We start from the raw sequence: 6,000 nt of genomic DNA, 5'->3' as shown, positions 1-6,000 counted from the left end.
CTGAGGATTTACTGACACCATTTAAAGATGAAGTGACAGCTTTGGAAGGAGACACTCTGACTCTGACCTACACTCTGAGCAGAGATGCAGGCACTGATTATTTCTACTGGTATCGACAATATGCAGGAAAACCTCCAGAGTTCCTGATCGTTCATTATGGAACAAAAGAAGAAAATAAGTCCAGATTCTCAGTTAAAGTGAGCAACAAACGCCAAATCCACCTGCAGATGTCCTCTGCTGCAGTGACAGACTCTGCTGTGTACTACTGTGCTGTGAGGCCCACAGTGACAGGAAACAGCTCAACTCTGTACAAAAACCTTTGGAGCAAAGACAACACAATACTCCACAGCATCCACTAGAGGGACTCACACACTGTCACTCTGCTGTGCTGTGATAGGACACATACATGTGGCTGTTTTTATCAGAGCTCCAACCTAGTTTCAAACATTCAAGTGACTCTCAAAGAATAAAATTCAATCAACAGTTACTCTGTAAAAGTTACAACTGTCAGATGTATTTAGTTTTTACAGTGGTCACTCCACAACCTCCTTAAATCACACAGCCTCTATTTGGGCCCTATGATTTCCATGATCATGGAATCGCAGAATTAAATTATGCCTTGTAGAGTTTTATTGAAGAGATTTCTAGACGCCTTGCTTCAATCCTCTCTACCATTGATGACCTGGATGACTGAGAATCTTCATCAAGATCAATTAGTCCTTCCCCATCTCCTCCATATCATTTTCCAGCAACAACTCTACCCTCTGCCCCTCTCTTACTAACCTGGAGTTCACATTTGATCTCCAGCTCCCTTTTGAAAATCATATAATCTATATTTACAACAACTTCCTTCTTCCACCTTTGAATGGTAATCTGAGATCCTCAGAGCCCCATAGAGGAGGAGATCAGTCCCTGCCTTGTCTCACAGTCTGTCTGGACCTGGGAGTCTTGGCTCCCTCAGGTTGTTGTTTCTGTTCTCATCACAGACACACACTGTGATATCATGTCCTCAATAGGTGAAGGCATGCTTGTCTCTTTCTTCACATTTAGCAGTCCTCTATGGGACTCATGGATTGTGTGAAGCTGAAGACCTCCGCTAAACGTAGTGATTTAAGTAGGCTTCTTCTATTGTGTTGCCTCTATTGTCGGCAACAGAACAGACACCGCATTGTGTTCATTAGACGGAGACAGTGAATAAAAAGGCACTGCCGTGTTTTACTATATTTATATATAATAAAACATAAAATATCTAGGGCTCCATTGTTTACACCAGGGATCAGCTGATGAATCTCCAGCACAGCGGGATGTATGGCCAGCGACACGAAATCCCCAAAGAACTAAGAAGGAAACAACGTGGAAGCAGAGGGGGCAAAAGAAGACAGCTGAGGAAAAGAAGATACAAGCCGTATCTTCCTTCTATCGTCATGGGTAATGTCAGATCACTGGGTAAGATGGAAGAGTTAACATCTCTCACAAAGAGCGAGTGTGTGTTTCACGTTACGGTAAAGGAGCGTGTGTGCAGCCCGGACATTGAATTGCTAGCGGTAAGTCTACGTCCATATTATTTGCCCAGAGAGTTCTCTCACGCCATTGTACTCGTTGTTTACATCGCTCCCTTGGCTGAGGCGTCGCGGGCTACTGATGTCATCAGCTCTGTGACCGCGAGGCTTCAGACCCAGCACCCTAATGCCTTCATAGCGATTTCTGGCGATTTTAACCATGTTAATCTGAAATCAACTCTGCCCACTTTCAAGCAGTTTGTGGACTGTAAAACAAGAGAAAATAAAACTCTAGATTTACTGTATGCTAATGTTAAAGAGGCATACAGCTCCATAGCTCTCCCTCCCTTGGGCAGATCAGACCATAGCCTAGTCCACCTCAAACCCCAGTATATACCAGCAGTACAGCGGCAGCCGGTGACCACCAAAACTGTACGGAGGTGGACACCGGAAGCCCTGGAGACCCTGCAGGGATGTTTTGAGGTGACTGACTGGGATGTGTTCTGTGACACCCACGGTGAGGATGTAGACACACTCACAGACTGTATCACAGAATATGTTAATTTTTGTACAGATTCTCTAATCCCCACCAGGTCAATACGCTGCTTTCCAAACAATAAACCATGGGTGACAAAGGACATCAAGGCATCACTCAACAGAAAGAAGACAGCCTTCTTGAGTGGAGACAGAGAGGAGATGAGGAGGGCCCAGGCAGAGGTGAGGGAGAAGATTGGAGAGGGCAAGGAGAGCTACAGGAGGAAGCTGGAGAGCCAACTTGCCCGGAACAACTTGAGGGAGGTATGGAGTGGCATGCGAACCATCACCGGCCACAATAGGATCTCTGACCAGCTGATGGATGGAGATCTGCAGGAGGCCAACCAGCTGAACCTGTTTTTCAACAGGTTGATAGTCCACTCCCTGACCACCCTCCCCCTCCCCCTCCCTGTGATGCACCATTAACACCTGTCGATAACAACAATGTACCTCCTCCTCCTCCCCCTCCCCCTAACCATACTAACCAGTTTCACCTCCCATCAATAACATCACCCTGCCCCCCTTACCCCACCTTCCATTAACAACCCCCCACCCTCCCCCATCAGATCTCTCTCTCTGCTCTTCTGTGTCCACAGTTACCATCACCACAGAAGATGTGAGGAGGGAGTTCAGTCGCCTACGACCGGGGAAAAGCTGCAGGACCGGACGGACTCAGCCCCAGAGTACTCAGGGACTGCGCCACACAGCTGTGTGGGGTCTTCCAGCACATCTTCTCCCTGAGTCTGAGCCTGATGACTGTCCCTGCCCTGTGGAAGACAACATGCCTTGTTCCTGTGCCCAAGACCAAACATCCAAGCACACACAGCGACTACAGACCAGTTGCTCTGACTTCACATGTGATGAAGTCTCTGGAGAGGCTGGTCCTGAAACACCTGCGTGCTGTTGTGGAACCATCGCTGGACCCCCTGCAGTTTGCTTACCAGCCCCGTATTGGAGTGGAGGACGCCATCATCTACCTGCTGCACAGAGCACACACCTACTTGGAGGAGGCAGGTAACACTGTTAGAATCATGTTCTTTGATTTTTCCAGTGCGTTTAACACCGTGCAGCCTGCCCTTTTGAATAGGAAGCTCCTGGACATGCAGGTAGAGACCCCACTGGACACCTGGATCACTAACTATCTTACAGGTCGACCACAATTTGTGAGGCTGAGGAACACCGTCTCGGACACGATAGTGAGCAGCACGGGGGCACCCCAGGGCACGGTACTGTCTCCATTCCTGTTCACACTCTATACATCGGACTTCAGACACTGCTCACAGTCCTGCCACCTGCAGAAGTTCTCGGATGACTCTGCCATTGTGGGCTGTACCAGCAGAGGTCGGGAGGTGGAGTATATGAGTGTGGTGGACAGCTTTGTGGAGTGGTGCGGACAGAACCACCTGCAGCTGAATGTCACAAAGACAAGAGAGCTGGTGGTGGACTTCAGGAAGCACCAGACACTCCCTAACCCGGTCAGCATCAAGGGTACCAACGTGGACATTGTGGACAGCTACAAATACCTGGGTGTCCACATTGACCACAAACTGGACTGGTCCACAAACGCAGAGGCAATATACAGGAAGGGACAGAGTCGCCTGTATCTACTGAGGAGACTCAGGTCCTTTAACGTCTGCCAGACCATGCTGCAGATGTTTTACCACTCGGTGGTCTCCAGCGTCATCTTCTACGCTGTAGTGTGCTGGGGCAGCAGGATGAAGGCGGCCGACACCAACAGACTCAACAAGCTCATTAGGAAGGCTGGCTCGGTGCTGGGAGTGGAGCTGGAGTCTGTGGTGGAGGTGACGGAGAGGAGGATGCTGAGGAAACTCCTCAGTATTCGTAACAACACGTCTCACCCCCTGCAGGACACACTGCTGTCCTACAGGAGCACATTCAGTGGTAGACTGAGACTACCGAGGAGCAGCACAGAACGCCACAGGAGGTCCTTCCTGCCAGTGGCCATCAGACTGTATAACTCCTCCCCTTTCTGTAGGGAGAAGCGCTAGATAATCATGTCAGGCATCACTGTCATTCCTATATTATGTTTACTTAGCACCTTACATCTCCATATTTGTATCCATGTATCATATATTGTGCTCATACCGCGTACTGTACTCTTTTTGGATTATAGTGACACTTATACTTATACTCTGTACTTAACTGCATTTAATGTAACTTAATACCTCTGGCACAAGAATTTCCTTCGGGATTAATAAAGTTTTATCTTATCTTATCTTATCTTATCTCTTATCTTAAGACCATGTAAACTGCATAGAGCTTGTGTGCATCCTTCTCCACACATCCACCAGGCCATGAGAGTACACCAACTGTTTCAAAGCATGCTGAGAGACTGGATGGGGCTCTGAATGATTGCGGTCTAGTAACTCATTTTCAGTGCAATTAAAATCCCCACCTAAAAATAAATAATCAGCTGACCCGTAGCTATTTAATATGTCCTTAAGTTTTCCTAAAAAAAGTTTCCTCTCTACACCATTGTTGGGAGCATATACATTAATAAAAACAACACTAAAATGATCAAACCGAGCCTTCACACAGAGACACCTCCCTTGGACAAAATGTTCAGTTTCTAAAGATGTTGGGGCAAAAGCTTGGGAGAACAAAAAGCCCACACCAGCACTGAGGGTAGTGTGATGGCTTAAAATGACTTGTCCTTGCCATTCTCTGTGCCAATCTACTTCATTGTTACAGTCACTGTGTGTCTCTTGTAGAAAAACTACATCAATGTGCTTTAACTTGACCATTTCAAACAACACAGCTCTTTTTTTGCCTCTCTTGCTCCATTTAGATTTAAACTCCCAAAACTGTTCATTATTGTTGAGAGAATTGAAATAAGGAGTACATAAAAAAGAGTACTGACCATCTTTTTGTTCATCATTCTAAAGAATTAATTTTCTAACTTTCATCATAGCTTTTTTTAGCCTGAATTTCTCCTGATCAGTGAACTCATTGTTTCTGTACGACGGCGTATTAGGGCCAATGTAAGAAAAAAAAATACTGACCCGGAAGAGGAGGGGGGGGCAATATTCTGAGATTTAAAGTCGTAAATTTACGAGATTTAAAGTCGTAGATTTACGAGAAAAAAAGTCGTAGATTTACGAGATTTAAAGTCGTAAATTTACGAGATTTAAAGTCGTAGATTTACGAGAAACAAAGTCGTAAATTTACGAGATTTAAAGTCGTAGATTTACGAGAAAAAAAGTCGTAAATTTACGAGATTTAAGTCGTAGATTACGAGATTTAAAGTCGTAGATTTACGAGAAACAAAGTCGTAAATTTACGAGAAAAAAAGTCGTAAATTTGCATCGGTTGTTCTTGGTCAACGGCTCACGGCGCGTTTCGATGACGTCATCTTGGTCACACGAAGGTGCAGAAGGTGCAGAGGACCCATGGACCATGGCGCCAGGTGAGTTTGGCTACAGGCTGACCTACTAATTTCATTTACAGCCAAATGAAATTACTAAGTCTTAGATAACCTGCTGTCATATCTTGCTCGCTAGATATTCAACTTTGCACAGTCAAAATAACTACTCGGAAAAGCGTAGCCTAAAGTTGCTAGCCTCCTGTCATTTCTTTAGGTTAGTTTGTTTTTAGCAAAGTCTGTAGTAAATGCTAACATTTCTGTTGACTCTCGGCCAAACGAACGCTACATTATGCACAATTGGCCATTGAATCAGGTTTTAATACTATAGTTTGTGCAGCCGAGTTAGCGATTTACATAGCTGTGAGTCACGAGTGAACTTTGCTAGCCTCTGCAGATGTTAAAGAAATGTAAAGGTGCTGGGCCAAAGTAGGCTATTAAAGCAAACCAGAAATGAAAACGCATAAAATCATTGCCAATGCAGATAATAAGAATATTGTGTAGTATTCCTTTAGTCTATTCTCCCAAATCAGCTGGATCCAGCTGGGCCTCTCAACATCATACCAGACAAAGTTTATATGAAAT

The sequence above is a fragment of the Parambassis ranga genome, unplaced genomic scaffold (assembly GCF_900634625.1).
Source record: "Parambassis ranga unplaced genomic scaffold, fParRan2.1 scaffold_21_arrow_ctg1, whole genome shotgun sequence".
NCBI lineage: Eukaryota > Metazoa > Chordata > Actinopteri > Ambassidae > Parambassis > Parambassis ranga.
Note: the sequence above shows the minus strand (reverse complement) of the source record.